This window comes from Heliconius melpomene, chromosome 1 (assembly GCF_056956725.1).
Source record: "Heliconius melpomene rosina isolate 202511_hmr_F chromosome 1, ASM5695672v1, whole genome shotgun sequence".
Classification (NCBI taxonomy): domain Eukaryota; kingdom Metazoa; phylum Arthropoda; class Insecta; order Lepidoptera; family Nymphalidae; genus Heliconius; species Heliconius melpomene.
The window spans coordinates 1,716,889-1,733,276 of record NC_140389.1 but is presented as its reverse complement, the minus strand read 5'-3'; the positions used below and the strand labels follow the sequence as shown (position 1 = coordinate 1,733,276).

Below are 16,388 nucleotides of genomic sequence, written 5' to 3'. Positions count from 1 at the left end.
TTTTGTCCTTTACTAATGTCTAATGTCTATCATAAGGGAGGATGTGAGAGATGTCTTTTTTGTTTATTCGTAAATTTTGTATTTCACTTTCCGATTTTTGAGAGTTTTAGAGATTCTTGATGCTATGATACGAAACTCAACGCCGCGCTTTATCTAACGGCTACCAGAATTTCTTAACTTTAAACTTTTCCTTCATTTTGTATCGAATCTACAATCTTCGTGTCGACGTCAAAGTCAATCAGACTTTCCTCAACACCATTACGATTTACGATGGCGTCAAATAGTCGTTGTTCTAATGTTACACCTGTAGATAAAATTGTAAGTAGAAACGATGATATGCTAATTGAGTTTCTAATTACAGGTTTGACAGATTTAAAAAGTATTTACATCCTGTTTGTTTGCGAAATTTTGATTTAATTACTACTACTAAAAATTACTAGGTAAATATACGGTAATTTGAATTAAAACTATATCTATATAATGACGATAAGATGATCGATACACTCGTAGGTAAAAGGTAAAACCGTTTATTCTACAGTGCTGAATATAGTGCCAAGGAACTCTACTTTCCCCCCGAATTCGAGATATTGCTTGTTGAGTGATGAAGATCACGTGGGGATCGTCACGACAGTTTTTAACAATATTATGGAAGCCAATACATGTAACGTTACGTTTACATTATATCGAAGATGTTATTTTTAGACACTCGTTTCGATTTAAGATGTTTCGATGCGTGTACGCATATTCTAATGACCGCTATAACGCAGAATATTACGTAACTGCATCAGTGATTTAATAATTTACATTTTGCATACGATTTTATTTAACTTTCATTAATAATTAATATTATTATATTTATGTAAAATAGGCTGCTAGTGTTGTACTAGTGTAGTGTGTTTGGCAGAATATGTATTGTTTGTCATTATACGTTATAGTTGCGGCGTTAGGTTCCGCCACACCATACACTGATCATCTGTCTAAAATATATCAAGGCTATTTTAGTCCGTCTGTAAGTTTAATGAAAACCAAATGCATTATATATTCTGAATAAAATAATATATGTTTCGAATTTAGATACCTAAATTGTCAATCTTTGAATACGCTGTCTTGGTACATTTATCTAATACTGTTTTATTATCTTTAACTGTTAGATATAGTACACAATTTCCAATATTCGAAATACTAAAAAAAAGGTGAATGATCGTTTCATTCATGACGTTATAGGGTGTCGGCTGTCGTGTGCCGTAATAGCAGTGTCTTATCGTCGTATGCGATCGCGCGCGCATGTTTTGCATTGAACTGTGAAATTGGATATAGTAACGTGTCTGTATTGTCTCTGTGGACGCGGCGAGAATTTTACTTTAGCCTGTTTTGCGTGTTATCTGTGCCGATAGGGCATAATAAAATTTAAGAAAGTCTTTAGATCTGATTCACCACCATTAAGGCCGGCAACGCACCAGAAGCTCGTCTGGTGTTACAAGGGGTCTCGTGGTGACGTGACTCGTATGCTTATTTGCCTTGTCTTTTTCGATGAAAAAAAAATTGTGGATTAGGGACAGTGTTTACGTTTCGATCACTATAGAGACCATTATATGTTGGATGTGAGAAACCGACACCAGAATTATTCCAAGATCGGCGAATAATTAGACATGGTTGACATGGCACCTACGGGAATCGATAACTAGAGGTTCTCACGAGTGACAACTATAGTAGCAAGATGTTGTTCTAGTCTTCTTGTATCGGAAATTCAATAAAAGCTTAATAAAATGTTAGTCGTATCAACGTAATATTATGTTATTCTCGTATCGCCGATGTTCGATATGGGTACAGGTCGACGTTTCAATAAAAAGGCAACATCTTTAGATATCCTACCCTTTATATAATAAATTTTATATAATATGGGACTTCGTTTCTCCCCTGTGTATTATGAAGTGAAAATATATTATCAATAAAAAAAATACTGCCTACTTTACTTTGCTGTCTTTATATGAGTTAAGCTATTTAACTAAATAACTGATGTTTTCTTTGGTTGTTGATCTTTTATGTGAATGTTTATTTTGCAATATTACATTGACTATACGACATACGTCCATAGACACTCGATTATTATCGGATCTACCTTATAGTTAATGGATAAGGATTTGATTTTTTTATTATAATGTGCATAAATAAAATATTGATTTTCTTTTTAATGAATGAAAAATATTTTTTAAATTATGAATAATTTATGAAAAATCTTATTTGCGTTTTAAATTTAAGTGTAAGTAAATAATAGTATACGTATTTACCAGTTACAGCCCAAAAAGGCTTTTATTGGTAAAGCCAAAGTTAACAAGTACGGCGTTAAAGCGAAATATAGCATAATAAGAATACTGGGCGTCCTTTTTGATCTGACTTGACCTACATTTAAATGTTTGCGCCTATAATGTTAATTTATGCAACTACTATGTTGATAGTGTAAACATTCATTAAGATCTTTATATATGAAACTAACTTTTGTCCGTAGAATTGCCGCTGTAGTTAAATATACTGACTATATTTATACATCTATTTTATTATATTAATTCTTCATTGTAAAATTAATGTATATGAATTTAAAAATCTTTAAATAATTAGAGAAAAAATATTTATTAGAATTCTAAAAAAATTAAAAATATTTATTTTAAAAAAGTTTTCGTATTGAATATTTTAAATAAATATAAAGTGATAAAGTGGATCAATGTATGCGCGTGTATATTCAACAGTTAAACGATCGTGCTACAGCACCGCCCGCTGCGGGGGAACGCGTAAATGCTTAATGCTGCGGAGTTTCCTAGGAACACCGCTACTGAATAATAGATGGCGCCACTCGTCACGTCGACCACCACTTATTGATTCACCTTTATCTAACGCTAAAACATAATATTGATTGTTCAGTGATACCGAATGTTTGCCGTTTGCTTTACTATCTACAGTTGACACAGCGATGTTTGAAAATGTAATGTAATGTTAGGACTTTGTATTGTTTTTTATTATCTGTTTTGTTTTTCTTTCTTTTAAGTGTTGAAGGAAAATGTACAAGGAAATTGCCTTTGTATTTTATTTTTTATAGATTTGTTAATTTCTATTATTTATCAACATTTAGAATTGTTTAATTATTTAAATTTTGGTGATCCAAAATCGCCGCTGCCGTTTATAATGTCATTGTAACAAAACATATGTAACACATTTTTTAAACTGGATATGTGTTGAATTTTTCAGTATGTATAATATGTTTTTGTTACTTTGATAAAAAAAACGTGAAATATTTTTGTAAACCTATTCTGCAACGCAACGCAACAAAACTCTAAGTGAAGGAATTAGGAATTGAATTATTTATTACTACATTCTCTCTGACTATCTACCACATAAATGTACGAAAGATAAAAAAAAAACAAATAGGGCGACCGTAGCATAGTGGAATAAAATCTGACGGAAAACACCATAACTGTGGGTTCGATCGCTATTCTAATGATTGATTGCAACACATGCAGTACAAAACGCGGTTTTTGAGTACCGTGACTTACATGGAGTGCCCAAAACTCAGACGGAAAGTAGAGAACTGAGTATCTTAACACTGAATTGCCTATCCTGCTATGGGAGATAACACGTGAAGCTGCAAAGTACACGAGCTAAATGTAATTCACGCCTATCGTCGATCGTGATTGTGTTTATTATATTCAAACTAGTTAACTTACAAGTTGCCAGTGCATATAATCCCATACAACATTTACGAATCACCTGCGTCAATTACGGAACGCAACTGTCAGCGGCGGCCATCTTGTCCCGCCAATTGAATGATTGCGCGGGAGTAGCGATCGTGTCAAGGTGACACATCAACACTGCTGGGCCTCTTATTGTTTTGTTTAGCTGTCAATATTTATATAATAAAAATAAGTGTTATCTATATTCTACTAATTGTATCTAGATTATTTTAATTATGTTTTAATAATATAGGATAAAGAGATTGTTTGGTTGAACGCGCTAATCACAGGAATTATTGGCATCATTGCAAACCATTTTTGTTTTGAATATACATGTACGGAATAGGGCTATATTATCAAATAGATATATCGTTCCGATGTAACTTAGTTTTTTATATTCATTATACCACGTGCACGAAACCGCGTTCAAATGCTAGTTTTTTATATAATTATCCTTATTTGATTTGGATTTTAACATCTCTAGCAAAAGATTAAGTTGTTAGAGCTAGCTTTGCCTTTGATTGACATAACGTATGTGAAACCCAATTAAGTAACGAGGTGTATGTCTTATATTATATGTACGTGCGCCGTCGTTGCGCAACTGGGACGAGGTTTAAATGTCACTGGGAGCAATGTTTATATTTAAAATCGAAATGTAACTTCCAATGTCTTCTTGGTTCATAAAATACTGTGATTTCTTCTAATCAACGACAGCACACGAGACACGGGGAAAATTAAAGAATATAACAATAAACGTATCCTTTAAAGCTACAGATATAGATGTTTTTAGCGTCACTCTCTATCCCGCATATAGCATCGTAAGCACATACAACCTCATCAAAACACTCCGTTCTCCACCAATCTAATATTTATACTTATAGAACTATAAAAAAGCTTGTCTGTTGATACTTACCCAAATAAAATCGCTTGTATAATAGGCACATGCTAAAAAAAGGTTTACAATCGATGCTAGCCAGAGTTCAACGGCCTCATGTTTTAATTGAATGAGACGGGAGTGTATGGATTAGTTTCCTACTCGTTATTGGACTTCCAACTTTTCATCTGAAAGCGCTTCTGATGAATAATGAATTTTGTGATTGTCTGTCGTACTTGAATTTTTACATTTATGTTTATATTTATTGGTAATAAACACTAAGTGGGACATGCGTTGGTCTTTGGTTTGATTATGTTTAATATTAGGATGGGGAGAAGTTAAACGACTCGTATCTCGATACGCACTGAGTTATTAACCGCCTCTCGGCATAACCTGCGGAGTGAGCGCAGTCATTATTTAGTTATTAATATATCGTGCGTTGTTGAGTTACGCCACTTAACACACAGCGTCTCGGATTCGGGTGAATTCACCCGAAGTCAAAAAATATTTTGTTGGATTTATTCCTACGGAACGAAGTCTTTAATAATAAATTCTCTCTAAACATCTGCCTATATGCTCAAAAATAATCGGCAAATAAAAATGATAAAACATAGGTTAATTGCGATGTGAATATATCTCTTACTACGCTACTTAGTACGCTACGATTTTAGTAAAGTATTATAACGTAATTTTTACGTTACATTTGGACAAATTGTGGAAATATTGATGGTTCAAGCAATTTTACTTTAAATTCACGTTGAAAAATTTTATATTGTCGAATTTTCAAAATATCCTTGATATTCAAAGGATGATATATGTAAGACTGCTTTATATTCATAGCTATGTGCATTTTGTTGAATAAATGTTTATTGATATATTTTATGCATTTTCTGTATGCATTGAGACTTGATTGTGAGTTTAAATTCGTCATAATGTTTGCATTTGTCATATATGTATTTACAAAACACATTATATATTACGTACTACTACCAGTTAGCATTCATCTGCATCACCATTTCACATTTTGTTACACCCACTGCTGGACGTAGGCCAGTTACCATTACTAATGTGGATAAAGCGATATGACGGTTCAGTGGATTCTCTCTGCTTACTTATAATAAATTAATATACCTAATATAAAATAAATAAATATATCTATTTTTTTTTATTTATGCTGAATTTCTCACATAGCAGAGAAGACAGAGGAAATCTACTTTTGCCTCGTTACCAGAGTTAGGATTAAACGTTTCATTTCTTTCATTTTGAGAATTGGACCCACAACCTATCGCGTTTACAGTCACACAGTCGTGACTCTGCGCCGCCACTGGCCTCTCTTAATAATCATACCTAATATTCATTTTGCATATATATTGCACTCAATATCCATTTAAAAAATATGTAAAATTAATGATATCTTTAAATATCTTCAATTCCTATGCACACACATGAACCCAGACAGCAGTCGTTCATGTTAATTTATGAATTTAGCTCATCCACTCGTATTACGTAATTTGCAATTATTGGGATTGCTTAGTCAACCATTATGACAGATGCTGCGTAGATAGTGTGAGCGCTCGACAATTTGAACCCCTCCATCTATTCCTGGAATGTATTCCTGCCTCGACCTTGACACGACACGCGATAAAATATAACGGTTAATTGATACAGCCGTTGCATTGAATGTGGACGACCAGATAATATGTAATAAATGAGACGGAAGGTGAAGGATATTCTTCTTCTTCTTCTTAAAGTGCCTCTCCAACTAGTGAAGGTTGGCAGTCAACTTCGGATACTTAGTCCTGTCCCTAGCTAAATGAATCAAATCTACGGAGTTTTTAATTCCAGCCCATTCCTTGATATTCTTTAGCCATGACTTTCTTCTACCGCCGGTTTTCCTTAGGAAGGATATAGGTGGAGTCTTTATTGTGATGATTTGATATTGATAAGAGCGCGTCATTGAAATTTGTTTGTTTCTATATTTAGTGATAGTGCTGTCAATAGTTAACCTAAAAATATATAAAAGAAAACATTATCATTATCTTAAAGTTTCATACACTAACGCCGTAAAGTAAGTATGAATATAACTAACCGAGTGGGATACCTAATGATATCGTATCTTTTATCAAGATACCAAAATATAAGTACATATATGTATGTAAGCAATGGTGGACTCGTATTTGTCGTTCAGATAAACGTATTTACTCTCTGATGCTTGGAAATTTCCCCGCTATACATCTGTGAGTAAAATTTGTGTCTAATTAGACCCGATGTTTGGGTAAGAACGAATTGCAAAATTACAATTATTTTGACTAATTTCTGTTTATTTCATAAAAGTATTATATTGTTACGTACAATAAATATATTTAAATGAAATTAATTTACCAAGACATTTCTCTGTAAAAGAAATGTATAATATAATATATGTATATGACTTTGCTATCCAGTCAAAGCATGTCATCTTAAATTTAAGCTACACAAAGGACCCGAGATATATTACGAATTAAAAATCTATCCACTATCGTCTCCGAAATTTTAAAGAGAATTCATCTTAAAACGTTATCCAGTCTTATCACGTCTAGCACTTGTTCAGACGCGGTCGTTTGTTTGCCAGACAAATTCATATCAGAACTGTCTTGTGGTACGAATTTTAATAAATACTTAAAACTTGTACGAATTTTAGTCTATGCTATAAAGTTTGGTTTTGTAATAAAATTTTGTGTTTGTCTAACGTTTAAATTATTGTTTTTGTCGTATAATATTTGGTTGTATACGCCTTTGTTTGTTATAATGTCTGTTAACTATTATTTATTTTAGTCTCTGTAGTGTTATTGTCACACTCAATTTTATATAATTATTAAGACCTGTAGACGCGACGCGACGCGGTTGTGGGTTAGATTCCCACTTAGGGTGATGAATTATTAATTATTTCTTCGCTCTGGCGGCCTACCCTGCTATGTAAAGATTTATTTTTTTCTTATGTTTTTTTCATTTATATAATATAGAAATATTATCACTTCATGTTCGTTTATAAGCAAGATTGTCAAGGCCAAACGCCGGACAGCCCCAATTATTCACTAGATCGCATCTCGTCGATTGAGGATGTATGGACGCTATTCTTGAACGCCTCTGATATCGAGATAGATAACGTATTTATGCTACATTCAATATCTATATGACTTGTAAATTGTAAATGCCATTATGGCGAATTAAATAAAGTAAAACAAATAATATATGGACCGTTTATTTTGAAAGTGGTGTAAGTCCATTTTTGAGAAAAATGAGCTATCACGTAATTCATGCTTAATTTAATGTCATTTTTTTATATATAACTAGTCCGTGTTTAATTTGTCAAAAAAAACCCGTGTTTTGAACAACTTAAAATCGGTCGGTAAATGAAATTGCATAATCATCGACATACTAACCTTTAATTTTCTCGAAACAAAAGAAAATGGACTTACACCACTCTCAAAATAAACGGTCCATATATGTATTAAATTTGTCTATTTATTTAAAATGTAACATGTTTGTATTTCAAATAAAATACCAGATACATAAATAGTAGTGTGAAAGGGGATTGCAATTATGTATGCACTGAATTGTGGTCAGTGGGCAGCTTGTATATTTGCTCCCCTAGGTAGTTGCGGGGGCGTTGCACGTGGAGAGAGCAGCTTCAAATATCATTGAAGGGTTGATTGTAAGGTACATTATGTATAGATGTCACAGTATGGACTTACAGAAAGTATGCTTGTAATCGTACTTTTTATACTGTGTAAGAGACAAGGGAACAGAGTTACGGTTCACGTATATTTTTTTAGCTTATTTTATATAATTGATGCTCCTAATCTAAGTCTAATAATAAACACCACAAATTTATATTCAGTATGGTACTAACAAGTTTTAAGTGGATGATTATAGCGTTTAGTGAAATATTTTAGCTATAATTATAATTAAAGAACCGTTTAAAATATTAATATTGTACTGAAATAAAATTAAAGTGTTCCTATATATTAAATAGATAATTCCAAAAAATTTTAGATTAGTTTGGAAAGTTATTATTTTATTATGTGATTAGTTTTTTTTTAATTAATAAAAAGTCCGAAATAATGTATCCTGGTTTAAATGTATAATCGTATTAAATTTAATAAAAGTAATATAAAATACTTTGCCTCATACTAAATATACCTTTATTTAAATCACGAATAACCATTTCATACATCTGGTGGTTTATGATATATATACAATATACATACCTGTTCGCTTTAATTAAACTTCAACGGATTCTTTGTGTTGGGATCTTGGAATTAAGACAAAAGGTAATTTCGTAATTATGACAGACTTTCACAAGAATTTATAACTTTGAGAAGCTCTGAATGTGTCAACTACATTATTCCTCGGTTCTTTTGTGCGATAACCAAAAGAATTATTTTATTACTTAGGTTATTAGGTTTCGGGAAGGTTCTATATTTATTGCACCCCTACGTAGCGAACCTGGAGTACCTAGGGCTAAGACCCCCCGTTCCCGTAATGACACATTCGTTCCCCACTATCCGCCGAATCCTGAAAGCATTGCGTTTTGAGTAGCGGAACCTAACGCCATATATTACCTCGTTACTAGAGTGAGGAAATAAAAATATTAAATCTTTTATTTCCTCGAGTGAGAATCGACCACACAACTGCGTCGCAGTTACAGTCATACCCTTCTGCCCCAGCCATTTTAAATTTCTATAAATTTAATTAAAATTATACGCTTATGTTTTTTTACCTTTACACACAAACCTAAAGACACTTTAATTTTCGGCTTTATCCTTTTTTAGAGGCACTTGCCTAGGCCGGGGAAATTAAATATAGATAGATAGGTATACATCCGGGAAATGCTCAATAGTGCTATAGGATTTATTGACTGCACCACTCGTGGGGCAAGTCCATAGCCTACAGTGAATGGTCATAATAAAAAAAAAACATGGGTATCCCACCAATCGTAACGGGCGTCGGGCCGAACTATTGGCGAGGGTTCGCTAATTGAAAGTTTGATTCACGCCGCGAGCGATCGTCTGCATCCTTTGTGCTGTTTCGATTAACGTTTGAATGTAATTTTGTTATAGTAGGTACACCGTTACGTTAGTCTATATTGGTTATTTTATGTTGGAATGTCGGTTATTTGGTTATGCTAATATGGAATTTATTATTATATTTATTTATATATATAATAATAGAGAGATAATATTTGACATTATAAGCGAAATGTATAGTCGCGCAATCGATCATCCGCTTAGTTTCGCCACTAGACGAAAGTGGAGAATAGAGTGTCGTGACATTAAATTTTCTCTGTTAGCTGTTTGTTACGATTTAGATTGATTGACATAGTAAAATGTTATTGGTTTAGTTCAAATAGCATTAAAGAAATAGTGAGGTAAGCAATAAAATTATATAAAAGAGATATTGTAAATTGATTGTAATATTTTCCTACGAGTATATTTTATACGTTTATGTTACGCAGACGTAATAAATTGGTATAATTTGTTTTTATTAAAATTGTATAATACTTGAAATATTCTGTATGAAATGCCTGTAATTTTCAATAATTAACACTAAATATCATTGAATTAATATTAATAGGTACACCTGTAACTACTTTTATATGGCTTATGCTAGTAACTAATTTCGTATCGGTTCCATATACCAATTTAGGTTAATCACAGTTTAGGTAATGGGTAGAACCATTTAGGCTTTCTAATACAGACGTATTTTTTGTACAAATGTACTTCCTTTTGTACATATATTATTGTTATTTAAGAAGTGTAAACCTATATAAAGGACACATATTTCTTTTAATAGATGGGAACTATGCATTATTTATAATTTAATATTTGAATTTTCAGTAAAATCTACCTATTTGTCAAAATAAATACTTATATTACTAATTAGTATTATATACTGATACATAGGTATATTACGTATTAACTAAATCTATTACTGAACAATGGTCGTTCATTATAATCAAAACTTTGAAGGTGCTTATTGAGGTATGAGAGATTCGGGTTGTGTGAGAATGTAGGGATTAATCGACACTACAATTAATATTAGATCATACTTACATTATATTATGTTATACATTGAATATTACATTATAATTATGTATTTTAAATTGTGACTTTAATACTATGTATATTGTATTAAATAATACTGACAACTTAACTATCAGTAGATCACCTTTTCTTTAAAATTTTTAAATATATTATAAAACATTTCTTCTCACCGGAAGTAAGGTGTCAAACTGTTTAATATTCAAGGGATAAAATGACTTTGCAACAAACCGCGTAAAGCAATCTCTATGGTAATGTATAATATATCATTCATTCGCCCTTCCGTGGAAATTGCCTTCATTGTTTAATATCCACTCCATTCGAAATAGTTGAAACGAAAATAGCCCGCGCCGATGTCAATTAAAATTGCAACTGGTTTATTGTCATTGCTTTACTGGGGATTTGTCTGGGTCTGTTTGTCTGTGTAGAACGGGTTTTAGTCACATTTATTTTATTTTAAATAATGAAACATTATTAACAAATTAATCCAAGGGGATTGAATTCAAGTCACACCGTCTTACTGGGGAATGAAATATTTTCATTTACTCACTCTAAGTAACAAGACTGCGGCGTTAAGTTTCACTACTGAACACACTATGTCAGAGGGGACATTTTTCGTGAATTAGGCATAATATGGATAACGGAGTGCCTTAATTCTAGGTTCCCTCTGCCTACTGTGTTATGTGTATTTTGGTTAAGTATTACTTTAATAAATTTGTAGAGAAAAGCGATTGGTGTTAGCCTATTTTAGTTGGTTACTATTAATAAGCGGCTTAAATATGCATATAATATTTTACATACTTATATATATAAAGGATAAAAAACGTTAAAAGCTATTGGCTTTTCGAACTATTTCAAAGACTAATATTTTAAAAAGTTCAATGAATATAATATAACCACTTTACCTCAACCTATACCAACTACGAAAAGGCATTTATTACAAAGCAATTGAAACGCCAACGCCAGCAAGAAAAATTTTCAATTGTACTGCAGGATAATGCATGGTCCTACTGCGGAGTGAGTCCGCTAACATTATTTATGAGAGTTTTTCCACTTTTTTATCCTTTTGCCCGTAGACGGAAAAAGAGAAGTTGGTACGGTGCTGTTTATTGCTCAAAGGAATGTTTTGTACCTTTTTTCAATGGTCTTCACACTGGCAATGGATTTGGTAATTCTGCATAATGAGGCTATGATTATTAACTTCTTGTTAAGTTTCTTTTTTTTAAGTGGTCGGTACTTATTAGTTGTTGCAATTTAGTTCATTTGTATGTTTCACTTGCATTGAGAAGATTTTCCCACGATTTGTCGTTTATGTTGGTTGTAAACTAAGGAAACAATATAATAGCAGTAATAATTCTATGACCATCATGAAGTCATCACAAAATAATACTGAGTAGAATAGTAGGATCTATATTACTTAAAAGGGAATTATCGTTTTCCGCATGTAGTTATATAATGCACTCGTTGTATACTAATTTATTAACTATGTACATAGAGATGCAAGATGGATGCAGGTGCACCAATTACCCAAGTCATTGCATTCCATCGCATTCACAGGTACGTTTGGAGTTGAGAAACACGTTTATATGTACTTTATACGTGGTAAAAAATGATGGTGTGACGACACTAAAGTCACTGTGTATCATTAGTAAATTATATCATTTAATGATTTGGTGTAATTGATATTTGTAATGATTCTGGGATCAATTTCTATTCTATTTAATAATTTTATTAAAAATAAATACTACTTAAGTTTTCTAAATGTGGTTTCCGATCAGGAAATGATAAACAATAATTATTTGTCATTAATTTTTGTTGTTAAAAAGACGTGAAAATTCCTTTAAAGAATAAACGTCAATGTAATCTATTAATACATTGAAAAACCGGATTCTACTTAGTATATTGTACGTATAAATTTAGTTCCCACAAAGTGAACTACACACGGCGAACATCCGAACGAAATCTAAAGATTTAATCTCGCGTTTGTTTACATTGCATTCGCTGGTTTGTTTGGTATCTATTAGTTTACGTGGAATCTACTCTGATTAGCTACCTGGCTTATTTTTGAAAGGGGCGAGGATGTTTTAAATAGAATGCAGCTTCGGTCTTTTTAACCTTTCAGTTTAGGCAGAGGAGATTGAGTGCTAAAAAACTCCTTTCCTTACTTTCCGCTTAATTTTGAGATATTGCGTGATGAGTGGCGGAACTCAATGCACCGCTTTGTCTACCAAAGAATATTCAATACGTATAATATACATTCATAATCGAATAAGACTTGTATCACATAATTATTAGTACAGGTCGTAACTGTAATTCGGCTAAACGCTATTAACATTAAACCAATTAACTAGGTACTTTGCGAATTGCAAATCCAATCACAGTAAGAAATTTCGGCAATTCCAACCACGCGTAAAGGAATCAAAACATTGTTGGGCGTGGCATTCAGAATTCGGTGCGAGTGCCGACCGCGCGCCGCGCCGCCAGTACGCGAACGAGGCTTGGGTGTGATGCACGCGTCCCGTATAAACACAACAACACGTGCTTCATAGTGATAATAGTGTTGTGCTCTCTGACAGTCTTGTTAAAGATTGGACTCGAGGGTTTTGGGGCTACTTGTCGGCTTTACGAATTGTTATCAGTGCTCAAGTGGTTGGTATGGCATTGTTTTGTTTTTACGTAGTGGGACTGGTTTGTTTGCAGATAAAAAATATGTGAACAAGTATAATATTATAGTTTAAATATTAAAGAATAGGCTTTAGTTCAAATTACTCCATTCACAAATCAGATATTTATAAGTTTTTTGGTTTGCGTGGGAATCTGCTATAATGAAATCATTGGCAAATAATTCATTTAATTTAATGATTATGAACATGGATAACATTTTGCGTATGGATATTTTGTGATGATTACGATGGCAGAAAGAAAGTGGTTGTAAAAACCGACGGTTGCTATCACTCTTGGTTTTGTATATTATATAAACAAACTGTTAATTTCTATGTCATACAAAATCTTAGCTATTTATAGATTATGAAAGAAAAATTAATAGGTCATATGTAAATTTTCAATTTCATAACTTTGTATTAAAAAAGTTTCAACTCGCTGCTCTGTCAAGTTAGTTATTACATCGCTGTATTTCATTTATAAGCTACAATAATTTATGTTGAATACTTTGAAAGTAAAAAGCTGAATGAAAATAAAGTTGAGAATACGATTTCCTGCAGTGCTTACTTATTTCTTTATATGAAGTCCACAAAGATTATATTTCTTGAAACACGGATGCCAGTCGTGAGATATTGTAAAAGATTTATTATTTATAGTTAGTATTTATATTTTAATCTTGTAAAACAATATGAATGACAATATAAAGTTAGTCCTAACTAAGAAATTTATCATCGTTCCCATCTGTTTAAAAGACAAAGCTTACTTTTATTATAATTATCAATCTATAGAAAATAAATTATATATCAGATCAAAACAACGAACAAAATTCTCATGTTGTTTACTCGATTAAAGTATACGATTGCTTAATTTATTGTGGTCCCGACATTTTCTTATCACTTATTTAATCTGCGTATCAACTGCTCATATTTTAAACGACCTTTTTTTTAGAAAATGAATTATTCTTTAACATAAACTAAAGGTTTATCCAGATTAATAGCTATGATGAAGAGGCCGTCTGGCTCAGATTAAGGTTTGATAGTAAACTCGGAGGTCGTCGATTCGATTTCGAATCGATGGAATGAATTTCGACTACAATGCATGAATGAAGCGTCAACAAAAATAATAACCTTTATCCGAGAGCTACAATCACAATATTTAGGTGCAACGAAAATAGTTCTGTCGCATTTTTATTGTTTCTAAAAGTTAAAATATTTTTTGCTTTCTCCTTTATTTTGGGTCTGCAACTTACCAAACACCTTTTCAATTGCGTAACTATGTAATAAATATACATATACCTACCTAATATAATCATTTAAAAATAAGTTGGATATTATGGTTTAGCATGTTAAAATGTTTTGATTGATTAAAATTAATATGAACTCTAAGCCAATCATAAACGTTATGGAAGTGATCACCTGTATTATTTTTTCATATTTGGTTGGCAAAAGACTCCTAGTGTTAAGACACTCCGTTCCCCAATTAAGCTCAATTTTCCATATATGACAATGTTGATGTGAAGTGGCGGATTTTAACGTCACATTTTGTTATTATAGCGAGTTTAGAATGATTACTTGTAAATACAAGAATATTATTTACAATTACAATTTATATTATATGGCCATATTTTTTCCTCCAAAGTTAATTAAAACGTGTTACTTGATGTTAATAATTGAAAATTTGCTATTTGTTCACTTCAAACAAATCTAATATAACACTCGCTACATACTATATTATCAGAAGTATAAAATTTATTCTAATAATATAAATCAATTAATTTATTTATTAGCAGTAATTAAATAAGGTTTCTTTGAAATGACTATTGAAAATTTCGATTTAATTATATATTTGTTTTTATGTAATAAACTCTTTCTTCTTTTTCCTCTCTATTTGTGAGTTAAGATTAAAGACGTATAGGTATGTGTAAGTTTATGTCAATATGGATTTGGCTCCATATTTTTTATGATGAAAATGTCGCATTTCTTGAAATCTGCTTTATTAAAAAGTGTATACTGTGTAATGACCTAGAATATAAAAATGTGATTTGGGTCAAGGCTTAGGCTTTTGAAAGTTGAGATCTTAGCATTTTCCTAGTGGCTAGAAAAAAATGAGCTTTTGTGGTCACGAAAATAACCCTTCACAGTGATACATGGAAAACGTTTTAAAAGTAGATATGTCGTGTTCATGCATTGATTGCATTATAAATGAAGTAGAAACGAATGCGACCAATAGGGTTTAAAAACAGCATTTTAAACCCTACTGCTCACATTCGTTTACCAGCAAGTTTTCTTTAGGTTAGAATTTCCCTTTTTCGTAACATTTATCCAATTGAATTGATTTTGGTCAAAGGGTCGACGTAAAAATATTATTTATCGAAAAGGGAGAAACTTCAATTTTTATTCTAACATTAAGTTTAGTTCAGTAGAGTACTTTTCTTGCGTAAATAGGATGAGCCTGATTGGATATGACCGTTGGGTGTTCGAACCTATGGAAAATCCACTGACAGACAAGACTCCAAAATGCCCAAAAAGTTTAGTTATAAGGATGCAATCCGAAGCATAATGTTTCATTGCCTTATGATAATAAAAATGTAAAATAGTACCAATATATTTTTTTCAATCTATATCACTTTTTAATCAAGGCAATAGATGCGGTTGCGTCTACCACAAAATTATACTTAACAGTTTTCTAGTTGTTTTTTTATATAACCTTATTTTATAGGTACTCGTTTTTTTTAATAATGTTGTTTTTAATAGTGTTAATGTATTTGCACATTAACACTACTAGGGCTTAATCTGTTTTACCACTTTTATTTAGCACATATTTATATTTAGTAAGGCTATTCGGTTAGTGAATATAATGGATTTATGAAGAAAATTAACTCCCTGGTACAATTTATTTATATAATATTTAGATGAGACCAACGAGTAGCGTATAGTTATAGATAATTGAAACAATATCGTCTTGTGCAGTCAACCTACGTAGACCATCATAAATATATCGAGTATGGTGCGACGCCTTAAGCGGATGATCGGCATTGGACCTTATTAT

At 31.9% G+C, this 16,388-nt stretch overlaps 1 protein-coding gene across 4 annotated transcripts in view; it reads left to right on the top strand.

Moving 5' to 3' along the window:
- The first annotated feature begins 13,157 nt into the window (after positions 1-13,157).
- LOC146540897 (serine/threonine-protein kinase MARK2) overlaps positions 13,158-16,388 on the top strand; it is a 120,688-nt gene continuing 117,457 nt past the window's right edge. For 2 of the 4 annotated variants that reach the window (XM_085190107.1, XM_085190115.1), the window contains exon 1: positions 13,158-13,328. The gene's annotated coding sequence lies outside the window, so the exon portion shown is untranslated. Of the gene's footprint in view, positions 13,333-16,388 lie in introns of all 4 variants that reach the window. The other 2 variants (XM_085190080.1, XM_085190098.1) reach the window with 1 other exon arrangement.